The sequence below is a fragment of the Eumetopias jubatus genome, unplaced genomic scaffold (genome assembly GCF_037043125.1).
Source record: "Eumetopias jubatus isolate StellerSeaLion01/CBP00866 unplaced genomic scaffold, mEumJub1_p1.0 scaffold_9, whole genome shotgun sequence".
Taxonomy (NCBI): domain Eukaryota; kingdom Metazoa; phylum Chordata; class Mammalia; order Carnivora; family Otariidae; genus Eumetopias; species Eumetopias jubatus.
The window spans coordinates 92267346-92282924 of NW_028274815.1; the positions used below are offsets into that span (position 1 = coordinate 92267346).

The following is a 15579-nucleotide window of genomic DNA, read 5'->3' on the forward strand; positions in this document are numbered from 1 at the left end:
ATCCGGGGAGACTCCCTTTCCTCCCCCGGGAGGAGCGGCGTGGGAGCGCACCGCAGGGATCTGCTGGGTTTGGAGACTCCACACGGGGTTGGGTGCCAGAGATAGAAACGCTCAGTCACAAGCCGGGTGAGCACGGAGTGCGGCCGGAGACCAGGGAGACGGGAGTGACTGCTTTTCTCTGGGGGTGCACTGAGGAGCAGGGCCCCGAGTTCTCAGCTCCTCCGGGCAGAGATTGGGAGGCCACCATTTTCACTCTGGTCCTCCAAAGCTGTGCCGGAAACTTGCAGGGAACAAAAGATCCTGAGAGCAAACCCGAGCTGATAGCTTAGCCCAGACGGAAAAGGGCGGGGCAATTCCACCTCCGGCAAAGACATTTGGGAACCACGGCAACAGGCCCCTCCCCCAGAAGATCAGCATGAAAAGCCAGCAAGCCAAGGCCAAGGTTGCTGATCAAGGAGAACAGGAGAACTCAAGCGCTAGGTGAACACTGCACATAGAATTCATGGCTTTTTTACCATGATTCATTCATTTTTCAAAGTTAATTTTTTTAACTGTTTTTTTTAATTTTTCTTTTTCCCTTTTTAAAACATCTTATCAATCCCTTTTTTAAAAAAACATTTTTTATTTTTCATTTTTAGAGTCATATTTTATCCCTTCATAGTAGTTACCCTTATTTTTGGCATATATATATATATATAAGTTGTTCTCTCTTGAAAATTTTGAGATACAGTTTCTTCTAACAGATCAAAATATACCCTAAATCACTAGTGTATGGCTTTGTTCTGCTCTCCTGCCTGATCACATTCTCTCCCTTTTTTTTCTTTCCTTTTTCAAACAACTTCTTATCAATTCCTTTTATAAAATCTTTTATAATTTTCATCTTTACAGTCATCTTCCATCCCTTCATTGTATCAACCCTTATTTTGTACATATATAAGTCTTTCTTCCTTTAAAATTTTAGGAGGCACTTTCTTCTAACAGACCAAAATACACCCCAAATCTAGTGTGTGGCACTGATCTATGCACTAGCCTGATCATATTTGATCATATTCTGTTTTTTTTGTTTTGTTTTGTTCTGTTTTTGTTTGTTTTTATCTTTTTCTTTTTCTTTTTTTCTCTTTCTTTTTTCTTTCTTTCCCTTTCTTTACCCCTTGTTTCAGGTCTTCTCTGATTTGTATAGAGTATATTTGCTGGGGACGTTGTTAACCTGTTAGCATTTTGTTCTCTCATTCATCTATTCTCCTCTGGACAAAATGACAAGATGAAAAAAAATCACCTCAGCAAACAGAACAAGAGGTAATACCGTCTGCCAGAGACCTACTCAATACGGACATTAGTGGGGCACCTGGGTGGCTCAGTTGGTTAAGCAACTGCCTTCGGTTCAGGTCATGATCCTGGAGTCCCGGGATCAAGTCCCACATCAGGCTCCCTGCTCAGCGGGGAGTCTGCTTCACCCTCTGACCCTCTTCCCTCTCGTGCTCTCTAATTCTCATTTTCTCTCTCTCAAATAAATAAATAAATCTTAAAAAAAAATACAGATATTAGTACGATGTCAGACCTAGAGTTCAAAATCATGACTTTAAAGATCCTAGCTGGGCTTGAAAAAAGTGTGGAAGTTATTAGAGAAACGCTTCCGGGAGAAATAAAAGAACTAAAATCTAACCAAGTCGAAATCAAAAAGGCTATTAATGAGGTGCAATCAAAAATGGGGGCACTAACTGCTAGGATAAATGAGGCAGAAGAGAGAATCAGTGATATAGAAGACCAAATGATGGAAAATAAAGAAGCTGAGAAAAAGAGAGATAAACAACTACAGGATCACGAGGGCAGAATTCGAGAGATAAGCGATACGATAAGACGAAACAACATTGGAATAATTGGGATCCCAGAAGAAGAAGAAAGAGAGAGAGGGGCAGAAGGACTATTGGAGCAAATTATAGCTCCAAATCAAAACCCAGGAGGCACAGAGAACCCCTCTCAAAATCAATAAAAATAGGTCAACACCCCGACATCTAATAGTAAAACTTACGAATCTCAGAGACAAAGAGAAAATCCTGAAAACAGCTCAAGAGAAGAGATATATAACCTACAATGGTAGAAACATTAGATTGGCAACAGACCTATCCACAGAGACCTGGCAGGCCAGAAAGGACTGGCATGATATCTTCAGAGCATTAAATGAGAAAAATATGCAGCCAAGAATACTATATCCAGCTAGGCTGTCATTGAAAATTGAAGGAGAGATAGCTTCCAGGACAAACAAAAACTAAGGAATTTGCAAACATGAAATCAGCCCTAGAAGAAATATTGAAAGCGGTCCTGTAAGCAAAGAGAGAGCCTAAAAGCAGCATAGACCAGAAAGGAACACAGACAATATACAGTAACAGTCACCTTACAGGCAATACAATGGCACTAAATTCATATCTTTCAATAGTTACCCTGATCGTAAATGGGCTAAATGCCCCAATCAAAAGACACAGGCTATCAGATTGGATTAAAAAACAAAACCCATCAATATGCTGTCTGCAAGAGACTCATTTTAGACCCAAAGACACCCCCAGATTGAAAGTGAGGGGTGGAAAACCATTTACCATGCTAATGGACACCAAAAGAAAGCTGGGGTGGCAATGCTTATATAAGACAAATTAGATTTTAAAATAAAGACTAATAAGAGATGAAGAAGGACACTGTATCCTACTTAAAGGGTCTATCCAACAAGAAGATCTAACAATTGTAAATATCTATGCCCCTAACATGGGAGCAGCCAATTATATAAGGCAATTAATAACAAAAGCAAAGAAACACATTGACAACAATACAATAATAGTGGGGGACTTTAACACTCCCCTGACTGAAATGGACAGATCATCTAAGCAAAAGATCAACAAGGAAATAAACTTTAAATGAAACACTGGACCCAATGGACTTCACAGACATATTCAGAACATTCCATCCCAAAGCAACGGAATACACATTCTTCTCTAGTGCCCATGGAGCATTCTCCAGAATAGATCACATCCTAGGTCACAAATCAGGTCTCAACCAGTACCAAAAGAATGGGATTATTCCCTGCATATTTTCAGACCACAGTGCTTTGAAACTAGAACTCAATCACAAGAGGAAAGTCGGAAAGAACTCAAATACATGGAGGCTAAAGAGCATCCTACTAAGGAATGAATGGGTCAACCAGGAAATTAAAGAAGAATTAAAAAAACTCATGGAAACCAATGAAAATGAAAACACAACTGTTCAAAATCATTGGGATACAGCAAAGGCAGTCCTAAGAGGAAAGCATATAGCAATACAAGCCTTTCTCAAGAAACAAGAAAGGTCTCAAATACACAACCTAACCCTACACCTAAAGGAGCTAGAGAAAAAACAGTAAATAAAGCCTAAACCCAGCAGGAGAAGAGAAATAATAAAGATCAGAGCAGAAATCAGTGAAATAGAAACCAAAAGAGCAGTAGAACAGATCAACGAAACTAGGAGCTGGTTCTTTGAAAGAATTAACAAGATTGATAAACCCCTGGCCAGACTGATCAAAAAGAAAAGAGAAATGACCCAAATCAACAAAATCATGAATGAGAGAGGAGAGATCACAACCAACACCAAAGACATACAAACAAGTATAAGAACATATTATGAGCAACTCTATGCCAGCAAATTAGATAACCTGGAAGAAATGGGTGCATTCCTAGAGATGTATCAACTACCAAAACTGAACTAGGAAGAAATAGAAAACCTGAACAGACCTATAACCACTAAGGAAATTGAAGCAGTCATCAAAAATCTCCCAAAAACAAGAGCCCAGGGCCAGATGGCTTCCCAGGGGAATTCTATCAAACATTTAAGGAAGAATTAATACCTATTCTCCTGAAACTGTTCCATAAAATAGGAATGGGAGGAAAACTTCCAAACTCATTTTACCTTGATCCCAAAACCAGACAAAGACCCTATCAAAAAGGAGAATTACAGATCAATCTCCTTGATGAACATGGATGCAAAAATTCTCACCAAAATACTAGCCAATAGGATCCAACGGTACATTAAAAGGATTATTCACCATGACCAAGTGGGATTTATCCCTGGGCTGCAAGATTGGTTCAACATCTGCAAATCAATCAACATGATACAATATATTAAAAAAAGAAAGAACAAGAATCATATGATCCTCTCAATAGATGCAGAAAAAGCATTTGACAAAGTACAGCATCTTTTCTTGATCAAAACTCTTCAGAGTATAGGGATAGAGGGTACATACCTCAATGTCATAGAAGCCATCTATGAAAAATCTACAGTGAATATCATTCTCAATGGGGAAAAGCTCTCTCAGGAACGTGGCAAGGATGTCCACTATCACCACTGCTATTGAACATAATATTAGAAGTCCTAGCCACAGCAATCAGACAACAACAACAAAAAATCAAAGGCATCCAAATTGGCAAAGAGGAAGTCAAACTCTCACTCTTTGCAGATGATATGATATTGTATGTGGAAAACCCAAAAGACTCCACCCCACAACTGCTAGAACTCATACAGGAATTCAGTAAAGTAGCAGGATAGAAAATCAATGCACAGAAATCAGTGGCATTCCTATACACCAACAAAAAGACAGAAGAGAGACAAATCAAGGAGTCGATCCCATTTACAATTGCACCCAAAACCACAAGATACCTAGGAATAAATTTAACCCAAGAGGCAAAGGATCTGTACTCAGAAAACTATAAAATACTCATGAAAGTAATCGCAGAAGACTCAAAGAAATGGAAAAATGTTCCATGGTCATGAATTGGAAGAACAAACATTGTGAAGATGTCAATGCTACCTAGAGCAATTTACACATTCAATGCAATCCCCATCAAAATACCATCCACTTTTTTCAAAGAGATGGAACAAATAATCCTAAAATTTGGATGGAACCAGAAGAGACCCCGAATAGGCAGAGGAATATTGAAAAAGAAAAGCAAAGCTGGCGGCATCACAATTCCGGACTTCCAGCTCTATGACAAAGCTGTCATCATCAAGACAGTATGGTACTGGCACAAAAACAGACACATCGATCAATGGAACAGAATCGAGAGCCCAGAAATGGACCCTCAACTCTATGGTCAACTCTTCTTTGACAAAGCAGGAAAGAATGTCCAGTGGAAAAAAGTCTCTTCAACAAATGGTGTTGGGAAAATTGGACAGCCACATGCAGAAGAATGAAACTGGACCATTTCCTTACACCACATACAAAAATAGACTCCAAATGGTTGAAAGACCTAAACGTGAGACAGGAGTCCATCAAAATCCTAAAGAAGAGCACAGGTAGCAACCTCTTCGACCTCAGCCGCAACAACTTCTTCCTAGAAACATCGCCAAAGGCACGGGAAGCAAGGGCAAAAATGAACTATTGGGATTTCATCAAGATAAAAAGCTTTTGCACAGCAAAAGAAACAGTCCACAAAACCAAAAGGCAACCAACAGAATGGGAGAAAATATTTGCAAATGACATATCATTTAAAGGGCTAGTATCCAAAATCTATAAAGAACTTATCAAACTCAACACCCAAAGAACAAATAATCCAATCAAGAAATGGGCAGAAGCCATGAACAGACATTTTTCCAAAGAAGACATCCAAATGGCCAAGAGACACATGAAAAAGTGCTCAACATCACTTGGTATCAGGAAAATCCAAATCAAAACCTCAATGAGATACCATGTCACACCAGTCAGAATGGCTAAAATTAACAAGTCAGGAAACGACAGATGTTGGCGGGGTTGCGGAGAAAGGGGAATGCTCCTACACTGTTGTTGGGCATGCAAGCTGGAGCAGCCACTCTGGAGAACAGTATGGAGTTTCCTCAAACAGTTGAAAATAGAGCTACCATAGGATCCAGCAATTTCACTACTGGGTATTTACCACAAAGATACAAATTTAGGGACCCGAAGGGGTACGTGCACCCCAATGTTTACAGCAGCAATGTCCACAATAGCCAAACTGTAGAAATAGCCACGATGTCCATTGACAGATGAATGGATAAAGCAGATGTATATATACACAATGGAATATTATGCAGCCATCAAAAAGAATGAGATCTTGCCATTTGCAACGACGTGGATGGAACTGCAAGTTGTTATGCTGAGTGAAATATTTCAATCAGAGAAAGACATGTATCATATGACCTCACTGATATGAGGAATTCTTAATCTCAGGAAACAAACAGGGTTGCTGGAGAGGTGTGGGGTGGGAGGGATGGTGTGGCTGGGTGATAGACATGGGGAAGGTATGTGCTATGATGAGTGCTTTGAATTGTGCAAGACTGTTGAATCACAGTTCTATACTTCTGAAACAAATAATGCAATATATGTTAAGAAAAAAAAAAGAAGAAGAAGATAGCAGAAGGGAAGAAAGAAGGGGAGTAAGTTGGAGGAGGTGATGAACCATGAGAGACGATGGACTCTGAAAAACAAACTGAGGGTTCTAGAGGGGAGGGGGGTGGGGGGATGGGTTAGCCTGGTGATGGGTATTAAAGAGGGCACATTCTGCTTGGAGCACTGGGTGTTATGCACAAACAATGAATCATGGAACACTACATCAAAAACTAATGATGCAATGTATGGTGATTAACATAACAATAAAAATTAAAAGAAAAAAAGACAGAGCTGAGAATCCAGAAAGACCAGGGTGACTAGAATTTATAGGACAGACTACCAGAGAGGAGAGACAGGCATCAAGGGAGGGGGCTCCGGAGATGTGCAGATGTTACACCTCAAATGTTCAGTAGATTATTGCTCAGCTCATGCATGAGCAATGTCAAAAGCTGTGGAAAGAATTGTTTGAAAGGATTAAACAATGCGCAGTCCTTACACAGGGCTGGAGATATTGCCTGTTCTCATCAACACGATTTGAAAATCTCATGAAGTTCACTTACATATCTTCTTTGAAGACATGGCTATTCAGTTCTTTGCCTGTTTTTCAATTCGGCTGTTTTGGTAGTTGTCATTTAGTTGTGGAAAATTTTTATATATTCTGAAAATCAATCCATTATCTGTATTCTGAAAATTAATCCATTATTAGATACATGACTTACAAATATGTTCTCTCATCATTTGTATTGATTTTCACTCTGCTGATAGTGCCTTGGGATACGTAAGATTTTTTGATTTTCATGAAGTAAATTTGTGGGTTTTTCTTTTGTTGCCTGTGCCTTTGGAGTCATTGTCAAATCCAATGTCATGAGGCTTCCCTCTATGTTTTTTTTTAAGATTTTATTTATTTATTCATGAAAGACAGAAAGAGAGAGAGGGGCGCAGAGGGAGAACTGGGCTCCCTGCAGGGAGCCCAACTCAGGATTTGATCCCAGGACCCTAGGACCATGACCTGAGCTGAAGGCAGACACCTAACCAACTGAGCCACCCGGGCACCCCCCTCTATGTTTTCTAAGAATCTTACAATTTTAGTTCTTCATTTAGATCTTTGATTCATTTGAGTTAATTTTTCTTATGGTGGAAGGTAAGGGTTTGACACTGTTTCTCTGCATTACAGATATCCAGTTTTCCCAACATCATTTGTTGAAAGGACTCTCTCGTCCCCATTGACTGTCTTGGCACACCGGACAGAATCATCTGACCAGATATGTTATGGTTCATTTTTGGACTTTGAATTCTATTCCATTGGTCTGCCTGCCCATCTTTATGCTAGTACCACACTGTTTTGATTATTGAAGTTTTATATTAAGTTTTGAAATCCAATTTTGTTCTTTTTTTTTTCAAGATTGTTTTGACTATTGGAGTTCCATGAGATTCATACAAATTTTAGTATGAATTTTTTATTTCTGCAAAATGATGTCCTCGGGATTTTGAGAGGGATTGCATTGAACCTGTAGCTCACTTTGCATAGTATTGGCATCTTAATAGTATTAAGTTTTCCAGTCCATGAATATATTTATTAATGTCTTAATTTCTTTCAACAGTGTTTTGTAGTTTTCAGTGTACAAGTCTTTCACCTTCTTCAAGTTTATTCCTAAGTATTTTATTTTATTTTTTAATACTACTGTAAAAAAGAGTCATGTTCTTAATTTCTTTTCTTCATTTCTTATTGTTAGTGTATAGAAATGAACTGATTTTTGCAGTTGATTTTGTATCCTGTAACTGCTGAATCCTTTTTTTTTTTTAGTTTTAGCAGGGTTTTTTTGTGTTGTGATTTTTTTTTTGTTTTGTAAAATCTATAGAGTTTTCTACATATTAAATTATGTTGTCTGTGAACAGAGAAAATTTTACTTCTTCTTTTCCAATTTGCATAACTTTTTTTTTTCTTGCCTAATTGCTCTGGTTGGGACTTGTAACACTGTGTTGAATAAAAGTGTTGAAAACAGGCAACTTTGTCTTCTTCCTGATCTTAGGGGAAAAGCCTCAGTCTTTCATCATTGAGTATAATGTTAGCTGTGGGTTTTTTCATGTACAGCCTTTATTAGGTTGAAGTTTTTTTCTTTTCTTAGTTTTTGAGAATTTTATCATGAAAGAGCATTGAAATTTGTAGATTTGTGAAATACTTTTTTTCTCCATTAATTCAGATCATCATGTGATTGGTTTTGTTGTTCTTCAATTATTACTATTTTTTTTTTAATGTTGAATCATCCTTGCTTTCCAGGAATGAATTCCACTGAGTCATGGTGTTTAATCCTTTTAATATGCTATTGAATCCAGTGTACTAATACTTTTTGAGGATTTTTACATTAACATTTATAGGATCTATTGGTCTGTAATTTCTTTTTCTTATAGTGTCTTTGTCTGTCTTTAGTATCAGGCATATGCTGGCCTCATAGAATGAGTTAGGAGCAGTTTACTCCTCTTCAATTTTTTGAAAAAAAGTTTGAGAAAGGTTAGAGTTGATTCTTCTTTAAATAATTGGTAGAATTCACCAGTGAACACAAGAAACAACGTGTGTTTGTAAGGATGTGGAGAAAAAGGAACTCTTGTGCACTGTTGGTGGGAATGCAAATTGGTGCAGCCAATGTAGAAAACAGTATGGGGGTTCCTGAAAAAATTGAAAATAGAGTTACCCTTCAATCCAGTAATTGTACTACTGGGTATTTACTCAAAGAATACAAAAACACTAATTTGAAAGGATATATGCACCCTTATGTTAATTGCAGCATTATTTATATAGCCAAAATATGGAAATATGGAAGCAGCCCAGTGTCCATCAGTAGATGGATGGATGAAGAATATGTGATTTATATATATATTATATATATAATGTATATATAATGAAATATTATTTATTCATAAAGGAATGAAATCTTGACATTTGCAATTACATGGATAGAGCTAGAGAGTTTAATGCTAAGTGAAAAAAGTCAGAGAAAGACAAATCCCATTCATATGTGGAATTTAAGAAACAAAGCAAATGAACAAAGGAAAAAAAGAGAGACAGAGAGACACACCAAGAAACAGACTCTTAAATAAAGAGAACAAACTGATGGTTACCAGAGGGGAGGTGGTGGGGGGTGGGGGAGAGATGTATGAAATAAGGGATGAGGATTAAAGAATGCACTTATCATCATGAGCACTGACTAATGTATAGAATTGTTGAATCACTATATTGTACACCTGAAACTAATATAACAGTGTATGTTAACTAAAATAATAAATAGACAAAAAAGGAAAAAATACATGAGCACAGACATTAGCTCTAGGGGAGAAATGGGAGACATGAAGGAGCAGTACTCTGAAATGTTGTATTTTGAAGAAAAATACCAGACCTCATTTCACAAGGATATCACTCTATAAATCATGAAACATATCAATAGATAATATACACTTAAAAAAATGCATTTTGTGACTAAATGGCAGCTTGTATCACACTTCCTAAAAACTCACTGAAAATCATAATTGATTGGTTTTCTCTGAGCAGATAAACACATTTTTCTTAGTTTTGTCTCAGTGTGCTATCTTTGAATTTATTCTACCTTGAGTTCATCAAGCTTTTTGGATTTGTAGATACACATCTTTCCTTAAATTTCCCTAAATGGGAAATTTTTGGTCATTATTTCTTCAAGTAATCTCTCTACACTGTTCTCCCTCTCTTCCCCAAATGGGACTCCTGTGACGTGTATATTGGTCCACTTGATAATGTCTCATAAGTGCTTTAGGCTCTGTTCTCTTTTCTCAGTCTTTTTTCTTTTTCTTCCCCAGACTTGATAATTTAATATGACCTGTCTTCAAGTTCACAGATCCTTTCTTTTTTTTGCCTGTTTGAGTGAGCTGTTGAACATCTCTAGGGAATTTTTCACTTCATTTCTTGTATTTTTTGGCTGTAGAATGTCCGCTTTTTAAATGCTTTCTATCCCTTTATTGGCATTCTCATCCTGTTTGTATTTTCCTTATTTCTTTTAGTGTTTGTCCTTGTTTTCCTTTAGTTCTTGGAATGTATTTAAAACAGTTATTTTGGAGTCTTTGTCTATTAAGCCTCATGCCCGTGTTTCTTCAGGGATGGATTGTGGAAATTTATTTTTTTTCTTTGAGTGGGTCATGTTTTCCAGTTTTTTTGTATGCCTTGTGATATATTGTTAAAAATTGACCATTTGATGAAACAGCCATCTCTCCCTGTCTTTACAGAGAGGCTCTGTGCAGGGGAGAGCCTGGTGTGAGAGCTCATGGTCTCTGCAGTTGTTTTCCAGGCCTATTTTCTTTCTCAGCCTGTGTATATGCTTAAATCCCCCCTGTATATATGGCTGCTTTTAAGTGTCTTAATTTCTCTAAGAGTCTTACCCTTGCTTCTTCTCAGGGCCTTAGCTGTTTTGTCATATTTCTCTATCAGTAATCTCTTGCCCTATGTATCTGCGGGATGTTAGTCTCCCTGCATCTTTCATGAACCATGCCTGTTGCCCTTCATGACTTTTCTTAGCCTGAATTAAGCTTCTGAGCTTTGAGTTAGGTGAAATCAACACCAATCCTTCAGGCAGCCCCCAGACAGAATAGAACATTGCAAAATGGATACAGTTTGCCCTCTCTGCTTTAGGGAAGGGAATTGGTGACTGGACAGCCACATTCTCTAAATCATACTATGGTATAGTGTGTACCATACCAGTTGGGCACAGGGTAAGAGCAAGTAAAAACATCACAAACATTCCTATCATTCTGGATGTGACTTATTCTTGATTGTCTACTTGGTTGCTATAGATTTTTGATTCCCAAATCTTCTATAAAATTACTTTGTTCTGTCTCTACTTTACTTAGGGTCTCTATGGGAGAACAAGGGCCTGGAGTTTCCTAGTCTGCCATCTGGATGATGTCACTCCATCTGAATATCACCTTTTTTAACCCTCATACCAAGACCATTATGGAACTCCTGTTATTACCCGCATTTCACAGATAGGAAGCCAAGACCTCCAAATTTAATCAACTCACTCCAAGTCTGGGAGCAAGAACAGTGCAAAGTGGGATTCAGACCAGGCAGTCTGGGACAGAGTTCACATTCTGAACCTTTCCACTGTCTCTTTATATTGGTGGGTTCTCCCCTCTCATCAATACTGAAATTGGACCATGTAAGGGCCCTAATGTCAGGAAACTCACCTGGGCTTAGAACTTTAAACTGTTTTTGTGATTTATAATGCTGCTCTAACAGCAATATCTTGTGTTATATAACATATCATTTTACCCATATGTTGGTATAGGTCACACAGGTGTGGGCATGAAGTGAATTTTGGTAGGTACCTCTCTAAGTGGTGTTCTGCCCACCCTCCATGCTGTGCAAGGGCTTGTCTTCCCTGACGTTTCAGAGTGTTAAGTTAGATGAATTATGTAAACTGCTTAGGAGAAAACTAGACACAGCCTACGCCTTTGGCACATGTAGTCTTGAATATTTCAGTGTTTTTGTCATTGCTTTATTCATTCTTGACAGCTCCATAGTGATGACCCAGGGCTGGCGGTGCCAACTCAGCTCCACTAGAGGTGTTTCCGGTCCAAACCTCCTCTCAGTGAAGCTCCTAATCATGCTTGATCACAGCTTTTCTGGAATCATCACCTCAGGCTTGCCTCCAAAGCTGGGCTGTGGGAAAGAGTTCTGTTAGAATTGACAGAAGAACAGGGAACAACAACACAAAATAAACCCAGACAAAAAACAACAGACTGAACTTTCAGTCTGGCCTGAATGTTTGTCCTCCACCTTATCTGGGTGAGATAACTTTTGGAGAAAGCCAGTAATCTGAAGACACTTGTTGTTTTCTCTTAAGAAGGGGTTAGCATCTTTGCTTTGGGAATGAGAGTGGAGATCCTTTCCAAACCTCAGCGTGAGGAGTTTGCAAATAAGTCTACATCTGATGATTTCAGGTGCGGTGGTCCAGGAAATTGTGCACAAGGGGATTCATCTGCTTCCTGTCTGCAGCTAGTAAATGACATGTGTTCCTTACATAATGTTTACATTGTCCAGTGCTTATCACCCAGAAGCCGGGACCCAGTGCTGGTTCCAGATGTGCTGATGGTGCAGGGTACTTTGCCCAAAGCCCCATGCAGGATAAAAGCACAGTTTATCCCATAGGTTTTGCTTTTTGTCTGAACATACGTTAACACCCCTGAGCACACCCAACCCGGACCTTGAATGACTGGGTGTTGGTAAGGGTGAAGGTCAGGTGAACAAGCGTGGGCTGAGTTGAGAAGTTAATCCTTGCTGCATAAGGGCCAAAGGTGTATACTGCCTACACGTGTATGAGGATGTGTCTGGACAAGGTCTTGTGGCTTAAGAGCCTGCAACACTCAGCCTATTGAGCAATTTTAACAATCATAGAAATGATTTTTCTGTCCAGCTCTATCTTAAGCCTGGCCATTCCAAAGCTTATTTTGAAAGCTTTTCTCTTCTTACCACAAAACCACCCAATTCCAAACTCCATCAATAACCAATTTCTAATAAAGAGAAGAAGCCAGGCAGCTCCAACTCTCTAATTTTGCTTCTTCTTCTGTAAAGTGATTTCTTTTTTGCCAAATCTTACCAGAACTCTTGTGTATTAAATATTCACAGTGATCTAATCATTGCAGAGCCTTTACATTCACAGAAATGGACCTTGAGGAGTGAGTTGATAAATCCAGTGATGACATCCTTGAAGAGATTTACTATATATTGATAGTATTAAATATGAAGAACTGACATAACTATTCCTATCATTCAAGATTCTTATTCCATAGATTAAACACACACACACACACACACACACACACACACAAAACCCCAAAACTTGCATGTTATTCTGATTCCTAGGGGAGCAGATATTCATGGTAGAGAATTTGAAAATATAAAAAAATGTACCAAGAAGTGAAATTAAAATCTCCCGTAACCGCCCTCAGAAAAAGTTGATATTAGCACCATAGAGGTGTTTTCCCTGATGTACATATACAGACTTAAACAATGAAGCTGAGTTAGAGCCTTACGGTGTATTCTGTTGTTCAGCCTTAAAACATCTTGTCATAGAGTGAATATTTCCTCCTGGCAGACAGAAAGATTATTCTCGAATGCAGATTTCAATGGCTGTCCTGGAATTCAATTGTACACAGCTCCCAAATGTATTCCATCTAACCCCTGTTGCTGATCATGGTTTCAAAATTTTCACAACTCTAAATAAAACAGCGATAAAAATCAGATTTGCATTCCTCATTATTTTCTTAGAATAAAGCCCTAGAATTAAAATACCTGGGTTAGAATGTGTGCACCATGTTCAAGGTTTGGGGATTTGACTTTTCACTGCAGTCCTGAGACATATTGCGCGGTCTCAGGCACAGGCTGTTCCCCTTCTCAATGATTTTCATGCTTGGAAAGGTCATGTTTTGTCTCCTTTTCTATGATATGTTAGGTGTGGCCACAGGAGGAGACATGGGAAAGGCACACACACCAAAACCCTGCAAAGCTGCTCATACTCACAGGTCCTAGAGGGGGGTTATCGCATGCCATGCATGATCACAGGGGCAAGCACCGGGTTTGGGGAAGCAGGAAACGCACAGAAGACAGGAGTGAGGGGAAGGTGTTGGCCACCGGTTTCTTTGGGAAAGGCAAGACAGGACAAAGTGAGCAGGATAGGATTGGCAAGTTTGAATAATTTCTGTGGCTCTAACTATGGGGCGGTCTCCAGTTGGTTCTGGGATGATAAAGACAGGAATTTTGCCTCCCGGGCTGGGTAGGCCAGCAAGAGGAAGTCTGGCCTGGATTGCTTAGTTTGCAATATCAAAAGCCGTGCTTGCTGGGCTCTTTAGAATTGGCTAGCCCAGAGAAGGGCAGTCTCTCCCCAGCTGGAAAGGTTTTTTTTTTTTTTTTTTTTTTTTTTAAGATGTCAAAACATCACACTGTACAGGTAATAAAACCACATACAATTCAGGGAAGTAAAGCAGTGAACCCTCTTCTTATGCTTGAACCTGTTGGACTATGTACAGGGCCATGGGCCTCCCTTCTGTGATATTTCCACATGCAGATTTCACTGGTCTTGAAATGATAGGGTAGATTTTGTAGCTTTTGGCTATTTTAGCTGTCAGTCAACATTTCCTGAGTAGCTGATAAAAAAAAGAAAGCACTTGCCCCAAATACACCTCAGGCACTAAGTCTAGAACTGAAATGTCCCGGCTAGTCACACATTAAATGCATTTCTGGTTTGGGATGCCCTGAAGAGGAAGGACTTGAGGAGGGCACACAGGACAGAGTGGATGTGTGAGGGTCACTGAGACACATTTTGCCCATACCTCTTTTGGCCAGGTTTGGCCCTTTCCAGGAGTCCAGTAGCCAGGAAAACTTCTCCCTGCTGCAGAGAACTTCCTTCTTATGGCAGCATGGACAAGCTGGATCTCAATAATGGAGAAGTCCCAAGGCACCTCTGTCACAGACCACAGACCACCTGTTGAATGTCCCTCTGGCTTCAGGACAATGACCGAGCTTGCTTAACAAGGGGCACATTACGTAGGTTCTGTATGAGCTTGGCGTAGTTAACAGGGGGCTGTTTGCAAGGATACTAATCATAGAAGAACAATGGTACCAATAGTTGCAGTTAGTTATGAAGCATCTCTTGGCACCAAGCACAACTGGCAGAGTTCCTGAAATATATTGCAGTGTCCTGAGGAGGGTTATACCAAGTCACTTCAAGCAACCTCAAACTTACCATCCTCATGGTGTAGACAGGTAAAGTGACATTTCCATCCCAGAGTTGAGAAAAAGGAGGTGTATAGAAGTTATGTGATTTTTCCAAGACCCTAGAGCCAGAATTTAATGGAAACAGGAATTTAATGGAAACAGGAATTATTCCCACTTTATTCTAACCCTAACCTAATACTCTCTCCACTATTATGCATTGCTTTGTTTGAAGATGAAAGCACATTTGTTTTGTGTTTTTGTTGAGACTGCAAAATCAACAACAGTTACTGATGACCCTTGGTTGGAGTTTGGATAACTTGAAAATTGCCCTGCACAGATTTACCCCCAGGGGCTGAAGAGCTTTCTGTCTGAGGTGTCTGCAGAGGATCCTTTTGGGTCTTCATTGGGTAAATCTTGTACAGAGTGGCTCCAAGTCTGTTAAGCCAGAAATCAAAATCAGTTTCTTTCTTCTTTTTTTTTTTTTTTT

The 15579-nt window shown here is 39.2% G+C and overlaps 1 long non-coding RNA gene across 1 annotated transcript; it reads right to left on the reverse strand.

The window, feature by feature from the left end:
• Positions 1–11886: 11886 nt before the first annotated feature.
• LOC148163569 (uncharacterized) lies at positions 11887–15208 on the reverse strand. Its single transcript, XR_015768875.1, has 4 exons — positions 15121–15208; positions 14708–14838; positions 13412–13594; positions 11887–12038 (listed from the first exon to the last, which is right to left on the reverse strand). It is a non-coding gene; the product is annotated as an uncharacterized LOC148163569 (long non-coding RNA).
• Positions 15209–15579: the final 371 nt, after the last annotated feature.